Raw genomic sequence first — 15,869 nt, forward strand, 5'->3', positions numbered from 1 at the left:
TTAGGATGCCATATCTACATGTTGCTTCTGTGGGAAAAAGAAAAATTAAGAATTGAACACAAACTCTTAAAAATTTCATCCTGAAAGTGACATTAGTCATTTCCCCCATATTCCATTAGCCAGAGAACCACATGGCCCTGCCCAACTTCAAGGGGACTGAGAGGAATATGGAAGAGTACATGGCTATTCAATAATCAGTCAATGCTTGCACCACATGACAATTACCAAGTATAAGGAAGAGATGGAGGCACTGCTGACAGTTAATAGAAGAGAGTGGCAGACAACTATTGAAAGAGAGCATACACTGCGTTGGACAAGTGAAGACAAGCAGAAATTTGCCTTAGATCCAGGGAATTCTGGTACTGCAGGAAGAGAAGAGCAAGTGCCATGGATGAGTCCATAAGATCAATACATAGACTAATCGCTAGAGTTCAGATAAAACTCTCAAGTTAAAGAACAAGTAACTTTAAAAAAAAAAAATCAGGGACAATGGTACTTGTAAAACACAATTTAAAGTGCTGGGTTACCAAAATTTCACTGAGATTTGATTGCTCCAAACCAAGAGGCCCATAGTAGGATCCACCCAGGAGCTGAATTTGTAAGTTACTCAGATGATTAATATGCAGCCATCCCATGGATCTCATTTTGAGAAAATACTGGCCCAATAAATGAGCCAAGTTAGAACTGGCACAGAAAGTAAAGCAAAATAACAAGAGCCAAAACAACAAGCTTTGTTAAATTTCATAAAATTGATAAATAACAGTACTAAATGGGGGCTCAAGTTGAGTGTAAACTACAATTGCCAAGGGTCTAAAGTGGGTCATCCAATAAATTTGTGGAATAGTTGTATTATATTTTTACAATTAATCTTAATGTAGGATAAATGGCTGTTTTCCTTTTTTCAAAATTGGCTCTTCCAAATATTTCTAACTATAAAAGTATCAGGGCTCTACCTTCTTTTGAGTAGTTATGTTCCTCCTTATTTTAAGGATTCCATGCTCCCATATTTGGGGAGTTTAAGAACTGAGAAGGTCAAAAGGAGAATTCTCTCAACTTTCAGTTAAGAGTTGTCTATAGTAATAGTGAGGAAGTAGGGGAAGGCACAAGGATCCAGGACACTGGCCAAAGAAATCTCCTATAATTACAAATCCATACGAGAAAGGATGACCAAAATTAAAATCTCAGTAGGGACACAAACATATACCAGCTCAAACCAGGAGAATAATAGGATCAGAGGTGTGCTAGTCTGTATCCTAGCTAAATCCAACTGGCTGGGAATCCATAGACAAGGAATCAGAGGCACAGTTTACTCCATAGCTCTTGAGGCAGATGCAGTAGCCATGATTGCAGATCCACCTGACACTGGAATATGAAAAAAAAGGTCAAATATACATATACAACATTAAATAAATACTAACCTTGATATGTGAGCCATGCAATTGAGTATTGTTGCTAACTAAAAAATTATGTACCTTGGAGTAGTGGGAACTAGCCAAGGAAGAAAATGAACTAGTGAAAAAATGAAGTTGGACCCTGTCTTACATCATACAGAAAAATTAACTCAAAATAGTTTAAAACGTAAATGTAAGACCCCAGCCTATAAAACTCCTTGCAGAAAATGTAAAAGAAAGATTTCATGGCTTTGGATTGGCAATGATTTCCTGGATAGAACACCAAAGCACAGGTAACCCAAGCAAGCATAGACTAATGGGCCTACATCAAACTTATGAATTTTGTGGATTCTTAGAGAGTAAAAGGCAACCTATAGAATGAAAAAATATATTTGCAGATCATATAATTAATAAGGGGTTTATATTCAGAATATATGAGAGCTAGTTGTAAACTAATTAGAGAGATAGTTGTAAAGCAAACAAAAAAATGAAGGAAACAAGTCAGTTTTGAGTAATCTTTTATGTTTCTCCCTCTATTGTCTCCCCACTATATTTTCTTTCGTATCTATCTATCTATCTATCTATCTATCTATCTATCCACATATATATGTGTATGTAAACAATATTTGTATATGAACTCTGGAAGATGACTAGTGAAGTCTTAGAGTTTCTTCAAACAGAGCAGATAATCACTGGTCAAGAGACTCTGTGAAGTGAATGAATTTACAATCCATCTAAGTGGTACTATGATCGAATTCAGAATATCTAGAAAAGTACATGATCCTTAAACTATTTTTCCTGAAAGAATACTTCTTTTAGCCCATGTAGACACATGACATGCCCAATACAGGAAATTTAAGGAAGAAAATGAAGATGGGATGCCTGGGTGGCTCAGCAGTTAAGCATCTGCCTTTGGCTCAGGGCGTGATCCTGGAGTCCGGGGTTCGAGCCCTGTATCAGGCTCCCTGCATGGAGCCTGCTTCTCCCTCTGCCTGTGTCTCTGCCTTTCTGTGTGTGTGTCTCTCATGAATAAATAAATAAAATCTTTTTTTAAAAGGAAGAAAATGAAGATATGAATATCTATAGAGCATTTCCTCTGTGCCAAGCACTGTATTGATTCCTTCACAACCCAGTTTATTAAGTTTGGATTGTGCTTCCTGGTGAGAGCTTAAACCTCTACTCTTTGGTGCAGTGCACATTACCTTTGGATACTTACCAAGCTTGGCTTCCTATCATAAGTGGTGAGCAAACCATCAGTGGTATCACTGAGGGGGGATGTTACTCAACCATCAGATGAAGAGCGATTCAAAGGGTGCTCAAAGATATGCAAAGCTGTTTTGGACTTGACTCACAGCCACAGAAGGCACCTGGGCATGCTGGTGTGCTGAATTAATGACAGCTTCATCAGTCTTCCCTGAGCTGGGCAGTAAATACACAGGCAACCGGGTGACCTAATAAACATTCTAGAAATTCCTTTCAAGCTAAAAATAAAAAGGAATACAGCATAAGGAGAGAATCCATGGAGTAGAGATGAAATGGAAATTATTCTCCCAACTAAACATGAAATGTGTGGTAGGAAATGAGCAATCACCCCTCCTTCAAAGTAGTTTTACATTATGTGAGCATATAAATGTATTTTAATAGAGCTGGCCCAAGTTATATGTCAGACAACCTCTTTTAGAATTACCCATAGCACATTCTCTGGCAATTTTTGGTCATTTAAAGATAGATTGGAACTTGGAAAACAATCACTTTGCCCTAATGGAAATTTTATTGACTTTGGAATTAAACAATTCTGAGTGTGACTTTACACTGAGAAGCTTATTGGAATGACAACTAGAAACTGGGGATTATCACAGGATGACTGTTCCTGCCTTGAAAGTTGTTGGAAAACATACAATTCAGAGACTTAACATACTTAATAAGTCCTATCCATTTTTGTTTTCATGAAAAAAAATTAAAAACAAATCACATGACTGATAAAGTTGAGCAATACAATTCAGCAACCGAAAGTAAGATGAGCAACTTTTCTGTTTTTGATTTATAACTTCCCCGAGGGTCATACTGAAGGAAGAATCCCCAATATTTTGCATAGTAATAGTTAACACAGTGAGTCCATTTACAATAAGGGAATAGGTACTAGCCTTCAGGAGCATCTATTTTGAAGAGCACCATTATTTTGGATGCTTGAGTACTGGAATACTTGTTCAAAGAGCACTCTCTGTGATTTATAGTCAACCCAAGTTCCCAGAAACAGGCTCGGGGACACAAGGATCCCATGCAGACTGGCCTCTGAGGAATCCAATCTGAGGACTTTTGCAAACAGGCACGATTTGGCTGGCAGGATGTTACCTGAACACAAGACTCAATCTGTGAGCTTGGTTCTTTCCCCCCTGGTGAAAAGAATCTCTCTGCTTTTATTCTCCTTCCCAGGGACTCAGAAACAGATCTGTTTGAGGAGACTGCAGCAACCAGCCAAGGAAAATTGAAGCCACCCTGCTGAAATAAGAGTGCAGGATGGCATTCTTCTTTTTTGGACGTTTTAACCATTTTTTTGAGGTCTGATCAACATGTAAAGAAGTGGACATATTTAGTGCATACAACTCCATGAATTTGGGGCTCCTTAGACACCCATGAAATCATCCCCACTATCAAAGTCATAGGCACTTCCATCACCTCCCAAACTTTGCTCTTGCTCCCTTTGTTATTACTATTATTATTATTAATGGTAAGAACACTTGACAGAAAGTCTATCTACCTTCTTTGCAAATTTTAAGTATACAATACCATTAGCTATTACAGTATATAATGCTGTCACTTAATTATACAACACCACTAGCTATACACTATTGTTAGCTTATACAAGATAAATAAATTCTGGAGATCTACTATATAGCATAATGTCTATAGCTAACAATACTATATTGACTGGCACTCTCTAATGGCCCTTGACCTCGTTCCTGGTTTTCTAAGTGACTGAGATCCCTCCCATGTGACATGAAACTGGCTCCTAGGCAGCAAGGCTGTGTCCCTATACCATTTGGAGGCTGGAAGTGGAAGATGTTAGAAAAAATGGGGAAGTAGGACAATGAGTGAACAACATCTCCTCTTAAAGGTATATGCTGTGGCAATGAACTTGTCCAAAATCTCAGTTCAGGTCACCACAGCAAGCAAATAGGAAGTGCTAGCCAATTTTCACTTTAATAATTGTGATCACCCAGTAGCACTCTAAGATTAGCTCCAAAGGTTAACAAGACAGGGGGCTGGAGGTACAAGGGAAGGAGCTGACCACATTTGGTACAATTTCAACAAAAAAAATCATTCACTTGTATAACAGTTCAGTGCATGGTGTTTGCTATCCAGCCCATCATGCCCCTAGGGCTTTTATTATAATTTTTCACCAGTTAGAAATGAATAAACCAAGACCTGGAGGGGACTGGGGACTTTTCCAAGGTAAGTGTAACAGGGAAGTATTAGAGTGAGGATAGAAACTCAGAGTGTGGGATCCCTGGGTGGCGCAGCGGTTTAGCGCCTGCCTTTGGCCCAGGGCGCGATCCTGGAGACCCGGGATCGAATCCCACGTCGGGCTCCCGGTGCATGGAGCCTGCTTCTCCCTCTGCCTGTGTCTCTGCTTCTCTCTCTCTCACTGTGTGCCTATCATAAATAAATAAAATTTAAAAAAAAATTAAAAAAAAAAAAAAAGAAACTCAGAGTGCTAGAGGCAGACTCTTGGTTTATCATCCTCATCCACTGGCACCTATGGCCAATGCTGCAGCCACTCCTTCCCCCCCACGGCTGCTCCCAGAAGCTCCCTAGTATGTATAATAATCCCAAGTCATAATAATCATTTTCATCCTAAGCTGTGTGCTTCTTGTGCTCCAGGCTGTGCTCATCGTATTACATAAATTACCCCCACGTAATTCTCAAAACAACCTGTGAAAGAGGGATGATCATTGTCTTCATTTTTGAAATGCAAACCACATGAGGTTGTTAAGAACTTGCCCCAGATGAAAGAGCCAAGATTCAGCCCTGGTCTCTTTGATTTTAGCACCCAGGAATATAAATCTTACATACTTGTAGTCAAGAGACTCCTCTGCTTTCCTCCTAACCCACCAGTCTGGGGATTTCCAACAGGGTCACTCCCTCTTTGGAACTTCCCCTTCAGCTTCCAATTGCCCATTTTTAACCTCTGGGAACTAAGAAGGAAGGGAGACATAAAGAGTCAAGGTTTCCAGAGTCTCCCCACAAAAGATAGTCTTTTTCTTTATCCTTTCCATTGCATAGCAAATATTTTTCCTCCTTTTATTTCACCCTTTTGCTATATACCAGTCTGAGGAATCCATGGGCTTAATAAAATAGCCCCAAACAACGTAAAAAAACACAGCTGGGTGAAAATGGAGTTGTAGGAAACAAAGTACCTCTGGCTGTGAGAGATTCCTGGAACTGTGTTTCCTCAGGTTACCTTTAGTACTCACTTTAGTCTGTGAACCGATGGTCCTCTGTGGCCAGCCCAACCCATTATTTTATTTCAGTGTTTCACAAGTGGGCCCAGATTTTTTCAGGGCTCTGACATCTTAATGAATCGAATTTCCTGGCTTTCCCATATACTTGTCTTCCTCTTTTGTGCACCTTTTACTAAAAGGCAATATGCATGATCTTAGAGTCTTAGGATGAACCCGTTTCTCTGTGTGGTCCCAATATTTGGAGCTTGGATTTCTCTCAAGTAGGAAGGGTTTGGGAAGAGTCAGCTGAGGGGCAAGCAAAAGAGAGTTGTCTGAAAGTCAGAGGTTCTGGATTCTAATCCTTTCCCTGCAAGTATCTCCTTCATTTTATTCAGATGTCTGTGGTGGGGCACCTGGGTGGCTCAGTCCATGAAGTGTCTGCCTGCAGCTCAGGTCATGATCCCAGGGTCCTGGGATCCAGCCCCACACCATCAGGCTCCCTGCTCAGTGGGGAGCTTGCTTCTCCCTCTCCCTCTGCCCCTCCCTCCCCTTGCTCTCTCTCAAGCACTCTCTCTTTCTCTCTCAAATAAATAAAATCTTAAAAACAAAACAAAAGAAACCATCTGTGAAGTGCTTGTCCCTTGCCAGTTGCTGTGCTGCTGCCTATGTGAACTGCTCACAGTCCCTTTCCTTATCTGTAACATGAAATGGTCAGGCTGGAAAATCTCTTGGGTGTTTTCCAGCTCTTCTATTCCTGGCCACATAACGAGAAACTCATGAGGATGGTCAAACGTGGTACTGTGCTGCTTGTTTAGATGTGGGTCTGTATTTATTTAGTGGTGTGAGAAGCTGTGGAAGACAGGCTTGGAGAGAGTATGACAGAGATAAAGAGACAGATTAGAATCTCCAATTTCCTCTCCACCCCTTCCTTCTGTACTTCATTTTCTACTGATACTTTGAGTCTTCCCTAGGGATGGAAGTAGAGTCATTACTGTCATCATGTGACATCTGATAATGTAGGCAAAGAGGCTTATGAGTCTGCTTCCTTCTTTTAACTGGGATACCCCATAGCAGTATGAATAGAGGGTGAGCTTAGGGCACTGAATTATCCTTTGGAATGATTTGTGATCCTCATTTTCTCTGCCATTAACTTAACTCAGGCTCTTATCAGCTCATTCCTGTATTAATACAACAGAGAAATTTAGCTGGGCTTCCTGCCTCATTTCCTTTTACTGTCCCCACTCCAACTAATCCACAGTGTGTTTCTGCTTTTACCTTTAATTCCAAACTCATAACCCTTCACTAGCTCCCTTTTTCCTCCCATTCCTGGACTATCCTTTCTCATTTGTCTCCCCACTGGAGATGAGCCCTCCACTGCACCCTTTCTATTTAAAGCTCAAGGGTCATTCCCACCCCCTTCTTTTTCTACCAAGTGTCATCCTCCCTATTCCTCAAAGCCCAATCCATGTCTTTGCTTCATCATGAAAATTACTCAGACTATTTTAAAACTTACCTATCTGAGACACCTGGGTGGCTCAGCTGTTGAGCATCAGCCTTCAGCTCAGAGAGTGATCCTGGAATCCCAGGATTGAGTTAGGCATTGGGCTCCCTGTGAGGAGCCTGCTTCTCTCCCTGCCTATGTCTCTACCTCTCTCTGTGTGATTCTCATGAATAAATAAATTAAAAAACAACAACAACACAAAAAAACCCTTACCTATATTACTTTTTTCTACACCTCAGCTGCAATAAACAAACAGTATTAATTTACCTATCAGTTGCAAATATATATTTTTGAGTCTGGCAATATTTACATGAACAGGCAAGCAAAGTTTTTAAGTTTCTTTCTATGTAATACAGTAAATATTAATATCCTTTACCTGGACTTCAAAATTCATATTGTGTGTGTGTGTGTGTGTGTAACTTTAAGGCTTTTCTCATGAAACAATTTTGTCAATGGTTAACTCCTTATGATATTTTCTATTGTATTCCATGTGTATAAAAATGATGATTGTTAATCCACAAAATTGATTTCATAGCCCACTAGTTAAGACAGAAGTTTGAAAGCATTGACTTGGAGGAGACAGACGTGTTTCCCTTGCTACTCCAAGTGTGCTCTCTGGACCTGTAGCACCAATATCACCTGGTGCTTGTTAGAAATGCAGAATCTCAGGCTCTGCCCCAGATCCACTGAATCAGAGTCTACAATTCTTATGCTTAATTATAGTGGGAAAAGCACTGATGAAAACAACTACATATAAAACATGAGAAATGGTAAATGGACATATGCTTGGGGGTTGGGAGAAGAGGCAAAGCCAAAAGGCCAGCTTTTATTGAGACAGTGGCCTGGGTTCCTTCACATAACCTGTCATCTTTATCTCTTAAAACAATTCTACAGGGATCCCTGGGTGGCGCAGCGGTTTGGCGCCTGCCTTTGGCCCAGGGCGCGATCCTGGAGACCCGGGATCGAATCCCACGTCGGGCTCCCGGTGCATGGAGCCTGCTTCTCTCCCTCTGCCTGTGTCTCTGCCTCTCTCTCTCTCTGTGACTATAATAAATAAATAAAAATTAAAAAAAAAACAATTCTACAAGTAAGATGGATATTATTATACTCATTTTCTGAGAGGAGAATACTACGGCTGAGAAAGATTAAGAGCCTTGGCCTAGCTCATACCATTAATGAAACCGAGGCATAGATGAGAAATCCTATTTGCAAAGCATATATCCAATAAAGGGAGCATATGCAAAATATACCAAGAATCTTAAAACTCAATAATAAGAAAATGACCCAATTAAAAAATGGGCAAGAGATCTGAATAGACACTTCAACAAAGATCTACAAATGGCAAAGAAGCACATAAAAAGATGTTTAATATCATATATCATTAGGGAATTACAAATTAAAACAACAGTGAAATATCACTACACATCTACTACAATGGCTAAATCTGAAAACACAGATGACACCAAGTGCTGGCAAGAATGTGGGACCACAGAAACTTTCATTCTTTGCCGGTGAAAATGAAAAATGGTAATGATACTGGAAAACAGTTTTACAAAGCTAAACATAGTCATATCATATAAGCCAATAGTCTTATTCCTAGACATTTACCCAAATAAACTGAAAATTTATTTCTCATAACTGTTTATAGCACTTCATTCATAATTCATAATTGTCAATACATGAATGCAACAAGATGTCCTTCAGTGGATGAATGGATAAATAAACTAGTACATCCAGACAACAGAATGGTAGTCAGCATTAAAGAGGAATGAGCTACCAAGCCATGAAAAGACATGGAAGAAAATTGAAAACATATGGCTAAGTGAAAGAAGCTAATATGAAAAGGCTAGGTACTGCATGACTCCAACTCTATGACATTCTGGAAAAGGCAGAAGTATGAAGACAGTAAAATATTAGTGGATTTTAGGGCCTCAGGGGCAGAGAAGGCAGGATAAATAAATGTTATCACAAGGCATGTTTAGAATAGTGAACTTCTATATGATTCTATAATGGTCAAAATATGATATTAAACATCTGTCCAAAGCTAAACAATGGTGTAGCCCAAGCACGAACTCTAACATAAACTACAGGCTCTAGTTTATAATTATATATCAGTACTGGCTCACCAATTACAGCGAATGGACTATACTAATGCAAGATGTTAAAAACAGGAGAAACTGTGTAGGGAGAAGAAAAGGAATAAATGGGAACCCTTTATGCTTTCTGCATAATTCTTTCTGTAAACCTAAAAACTGCTCTAAAGAAATTAAGTTTAGAAAATCAGAAGCAAAGCTAGAATTGGAACCCAGGCCTGTTTGATATGAGAGACATGCCCCAAAAGGGCACTCAAAACTGTAAAGAAATGGGAGTAGGTTTTCCCCAGGTGGGAGCTGATCAAGAATGAGCATCAGCCTGACTCTTAGGGTTTCCAAGAAAACAAACCCTCTCTGCAAAAACAGTGATGCAAACAGTGAATGTCCATGAAATAAATCCCAAAGAGAAATAAAGAAACCAGCTCCACACATATCCTTCCAAAGAATAAAAGAGGGAACACTTCCCAACCCATTTTAGGGAGACAGCATTACTCTGATTCCAAAATCAGACAAAGACCCTACCAAAAAAATTCCAAAAGAAATTTTATGATTCATGCAAACATGACCTTTTCTATTCTTCCCCACAAATGCTCAGCCATGGCTCAGAAAGACCCTCTGACTTTGTGTGAATTTCTAACAAAATAAACTCAATTACCAACAAAGAAGCCAGGAAACACAGCAACAATGACAGCACCATAAAACCTGTTAGTCCTCGATTTATGAGAGCAATAGAATATGTGAATAACATAAACCCCTATATCCCCGACCAAAGGTCCACCTCACTAAAACATAGGACTCCCCGCTAGCAACCCATAAAGGCCACTCTTATAATGCTTTCTCCTGGTGAAAACATTGTGTTTGTAGAAGGATAAAGACACATCTGTGGTTTAGCTCTGTGAGCCTGATCCATCATGCTAGCACCTGTTTAATCTTGGAGTTGGTGGCACTATTCCTAGGAACGGTGTTGTAATTCCGATTGTCTCTGAAGAAATTAAGGAGAAATTAATGGCAATTATTCTTTTTGTTGCACAAATTTGAAAACTTCACAGAAACTCTTTAACACATGAAATATAAAAGTGTGTGACACCATGAGATACTAGTTATTCAGCTGTAGTAAATAAGAACTTACTTCAACAGCTTGTCTCTTCCTGGGTTATCTGAAAGAAATTAAGGATAGTCAGCATTTTTCTCCTGCTCTATTACATCCAAAGAAAACATTACTGCTAAGTAATAACTTGATTTAGGCTTAGGTGGTAGTCTATGTAGACTCCAAGCTTAGAGCTGTCCCATCTTATTGAATTATACTCAGACTGTAAGTAGAAAGTGAAAGGATCCCCCCCAACAAAAAGAAAAATGAGATCTAGCTTTCCTGCCCCAAGAGAAGTAATTTGAGAGTCCCAGGTACGTTCCACGACCACTTCTTGCAATAGAAAAATGCAAAAATATCAATAGTTAAGGATATTAAGGAGACAAAGAGAATGCAAAAAAGAACAGTCTCTGTGAGGCCTGAAAATAGCCTATCCATATCAGAGACAGTAAATCCGTGGTAAAAATTCACAGTGCTGTTTTGAAAGCAAGGTCCTGCCTCCAAGCCCTGCATCCCCTGCTCTCAGAGCAGCCCCATAGCCTCTTCTGCTTGCCTGACAGTTACCTCTGCTTCATTATAATGATAAAATCTCCACCCATAGGATCCCTGGGTGGTGCAGCGGTTTGGCCCCTGCCTGTGGCCCAGGGATCGAATCCCACGTCGGGCTCCCGGTGCATGGAGCCTGCTTCTCCCTCTGCCTGTGTCTCTGCCTCTCTCTCTCTCTGTGACTATCATAAATAAATAAAAATTTAAAAATAAAAAATAAAAATAAAATAAAATAAAATCTCCACCCAAGGAAGAACACAAACCTCATTAACATAACATACCAGGTATGTATAGGCATAAGATGCCTGTGCGACCTTCTGTCCACCTCTCCAACTGATGACAAAGCTCTCTGAATATTCATCCTGGCCCTAAATAAGAGAATCCCACTCACGTGACCCTGCTTGGAGAGTCGCAGCTTTGGAAGTTATGCCCCATGATCTCCTTACTTGCTGCAAATAAAGTTTCCTTCCTGTAACAACTCCACATGGTGCAGTCTCCGGGAAAATCACCAAGGAGCAAACTCAAGGTTAGTTCATCTTTGGCCAACTTTCCATTGTTCTGAATTAAAGACAGTAATTTCTGATGCTGCTCCCCCAAACCAGTCTTCTCTCTGAAAGTCTATTACATTACAACACCCTGTTGACTTTTAATTCCACTGTTTTCTTTTTTTTCATTCAGCATATTCATTGTTAGTCAAATGCTAGACAATGTGTTGAGCCCTCCCATTCCTCATCATTACTTAATACCTTTCCCATCTGCCTTCACCCAGATCAAGGACATGAGTTCCCCTCTGTCCCAAACCCTACAGCAGCAGAATCTTTCTGTTCAGGGAAGTAGATCAGAGTCAACTTCTCTCTGTGTCTGGGTGGCTGCTGTGAAGCACTGTGACCTAACCCCTCTCCCTGAGGCCCGCAGAGAGTCTAGGTCGTCAGTGACTGTTCAAAAGTTATCTCCTGAAGTCTGGAGTTTTTTAGAGCTCCTATTTATTTTCATCCCAGAACTCATACTAGCAGCACAGTCCTGGGGGAAAAGCCGAGTTCAGTTTTCATCTAGAATCTCTCTTCAACCAGGTGAGTAGGAAGTGAATGTCTGAGACTTTCAGAGACTTTCCTACCTTCTAGAACCTTCCAGCACAATCTGAAGTACCAACAGCTAGTACAACAGGGCCCGAGTCTAGGGTTAGTCATCTACCTGAAACACCACGTGCATGTCCGTGTCCCCCGGAGCCCCTGGGCCTGCAGTGTCCCTGCACAGCAACAGGGAGGAAATCCAGAGACAGCCCAGTATTGCCCCTACCAGCAATGGCATAATAGTGCCCTCTAGTGACAGCTGAACTAACTGTGCCCAGAGGCTGTGATGTGAACCCCAGGCTGATGAGCCTCCTTTTTCTCTGCAGAAAATGAGATGATATAAATGATCTGATGCCTGGGGCTTATGTCAAAGACATGTGCTCTCTTAATGAGCCGGTTGTTGGTACCTTCTAGAGTTCATTACGTCTGTTCTTTCTCTGCAAAGACCCCTTGCGTGTGTGTGTGTTTAAACAGTTGTACTGAGATAAAATTTACATGCCATAAAAATCTACCCATGTCAGGTAAGTAAGCAAGCCAGTGGTTTTCAGTAAATTTACAGAGTTCTGCCATAATCACCACAATCCCATTTTAAAACAGCCCCCCCCGCCCCCAAAAAACATTGTGCTCGTTCCCATCCCCAGCCATCCGCCACCGCTAATCTGCCTATTCTAGACATTTTATATAAAAGCAATCATACAAGGTATGGTCTTTCATCTGGCTTCTTTCACGTAATACGTTTTTGAGGTTTACAGATGCCGTAGCATACGTTAGCACTTTGTTCCTTTTTATGACCAAATCACGTCCCGTTGTATGGACATACTATATTTTGTTTATCCTGTCATCCCCTGATGCTTTTTTGGAATAAAACTATTTATGAGCTGAGGCTTCTACCCAATGTTACTACCCAATGACTAGTAAGTTGATTCTGTAGTAAAACTGGACTTTTAGGACATTGCAAATACTAATGCTGTCTTTGTGTGGGAAGATGATAAGGTATGATCACTTCCAGACTCATTTTTGCCAGGAGGTTGTGATTCCTTTTGGCCTCTGCAGTATTCCTGTTAACTTACAGTACTTGATAGTTAGCACTTCCCATAGCCCATGAGATTCGGTAGTTGTGAGATACTTTGAAAAAAACCTGACACCGTTTCTAGACCTAATATCTCCTATGTCCTTAGTCCGATCACTTTTCAGTTGTCTTCTGACCATCACTCTCAGGCCAGTGCTAACAAATGGATATTCGAGATCTCAGATACAGAGTTTCTGGGTTACACTTTGTCCATCTAAGCAGTCATCCATCAGGACAAGATGGCATTCCTCCTGGAAACACCCACTTAGTCAGTCTAGGATTTCCCACATTTTCTAACCTCTACCAGAATCTCTCCAAGTCATTTTTATATTCTACTCCCCCAACAGTCCTAAAATCTGGTATAACAGACCCTCAACACATGGATAGTTATATATCATCCCTGGAAGTCCCTATGGCATTAAAATGATTAAGAATTTAGTTCTCTCTCTCTGGCCTTATAGGGCATTCTCCAATAAAGCTCTACCTTGCATATTTAAGACAAGCCTCTCCTGCAGTTTTTTAAGATTTTGTCTCAAAGCAGTTTCCTTGAGACAGAATATCTACCCTGTTTTTATCACTGTAGTTCCTTGACAATATTGACTACTTGTCCAATGACCTTGAAGTTGTCTAGCCATGGTGAGAAAAATAAAATAGAGACAAATACTCAGACCTAGTTTTACCAGTAACATCTGTCCTAAAGGTTGTGCAGCTAACAAATGACTATAATGTATAAGAAAATGATTATCAAAACCTTAGGAACCAGATAACGGTTCTTTCCTACCACAGCTTCAGTTTGGATCTGAAGCCAAAACATCAAACACTTGTACTTGTTTTATAGCATATTGAGATTCTCTTGTGGCAAATGAATAAAGTGGGCTCTGAAAAACATTTCAGTGATAGAAGCTTCAGTTCACCTTTTTTTCTAAGGACCAGGAGAAAACAGGAAATTGTCCTTCTGAAACAAGCCCCATGCAGCACTTGCATTCATCCTAGAACAGCTAAGGCTCTTGCTCTAGCTGTGTAGCATGAGCAAGGTGGCGCATCTAAAAGTAAGTTCAGTTGACTTCACTTGAGAAGCAAGAAGGAAAATGTCCATCTCTGTCATCTCTGCTAGAACTGATGAGAAGAAAGATTGATGAGTACAGTTTTGGCATGGCAAGAGACAGGGATTTCAGACACTGGGTCTTACTTTCAAGTCAAACAAGACTGGGATAGATGACACTGCTTAGACTCTCACTGTATCTCAATGAACAGCTTGGGCACTATAATGAAAAACTTCAGGGCAGCCCAGGTGGTGCAGATTTTTCTTAGGAGAGCAATCTCTATGTCTAAAAATCTAATAGCAGTCAAAAGCAAGTCCCAAGGGGTGAATTCCCTTCCTTCAATGTTGCTCAACAATACTGGCAGCACTTTGGATGTTGAGAGCTGATGAATGGCCAAGTTTGCTGCGGTACCGTATAGCTTTTCAAAGCCATTTCTGACACCCGAAAAACTAAAACATGTGGTAAGCAAGCCTAAAAATGGCAAAGGCTCCAAAATAGCCTATAAAAAATAACGGTAGGCTGAGCAGCTGCAATAAGACTTAAAGAACAGGGAGCCCTGCTGTCCTCGTCCCGTTGTGCAAGGCTCCGCAAAAATCCTCCCCCTATCTCTCCACCCCTGAAATGCACACCCCCCCGGGCACCTGGTCACCTCTCCCTCCAAACACAAAAAACTAGGGTTGTCAGGGAGAAGGTCAGCCAGCCAGTATAAATGGCCTTGGGCATCTTACTTGAGAATCAGTTTGCTTATCTGGTTGAATGAAATAATAATGACAACTTTATAGTAATAAAGACCATTACATACAAACAGGTTTTGAAGGAAACGACTGCAGGCATTATCTTATTTAATTCTCATTTTCAAAAAAATATGAATTGAGGGATTATTACTATACTATTTTATGAGTAAGGAAATGGAAGTTCTGGATGGTCAAGTCATTTGCCTAAGGTTATTCAGTTAATAAAGGACAGAATTGTAACTTGATCCCACCAGTCATGATCTCCTAATTGCTGTGCTTACTGGCATCCCGTATTTGTAAGTGAATTTTGCAGACAGAGCGTATTTGATATGCTGGCCTCATAGGACATGTTCAGAAAATGCTAATGTTTGCCTTTTTGCCTCTGATCTGGTGAACCAAATCTCCCCCTTCTCACCTAAATCCTTATTAGAGTCCCTGCTGCCCTGAAGATCCTTCTGAAGAAACTCAAGCCAAAGTTTGCAAAACAAACTATAATTTACACCCACTGGGAGCAATTGCTCAGTAATTATTCTAAAGGTTAGCATTGTTTTATCTTCAAGAGATTCTCAGACCAAAGAATGACACCCTTCCTTTCAAGCCACACAGTATTAAGTAGGATGTCGGAAAATTTTCCCAGAGAAATGTCTTTGGTAGCGATAAAATATGTGAGCCCAAGAATCAAGAGCCAGTATAAGAGGGCTAACGTCTCTGGAGTTTGGGGGGACTTTTATAACCATTGGGCACTATACAATCTACAGTTTCCCCAACCTTTCTTTAACAATATATTTAGTCTTAAAATTGCTAAGCAATCAGATTTTTAAAGAATTAAATTCTATTTCTCCATTACCTTATATTTAAATTTCAGCGATAAGAGTCCAAGACAAAATATCAAG

Source organism: Vulpes lagopus, chromosome 12 (genome assembly GCF_018345385.1).
Source record: "Vulpes lagopus strain Blue_001 chromosome 12, ASM1834538v1, whole genome shotgun sequence".
Taxonomy (NCBI): Eukaryota; Metazoa; Chordata; class Mammalia; order Carnivora; family Canidae; genus Vulpes; species Vulpes lagopus.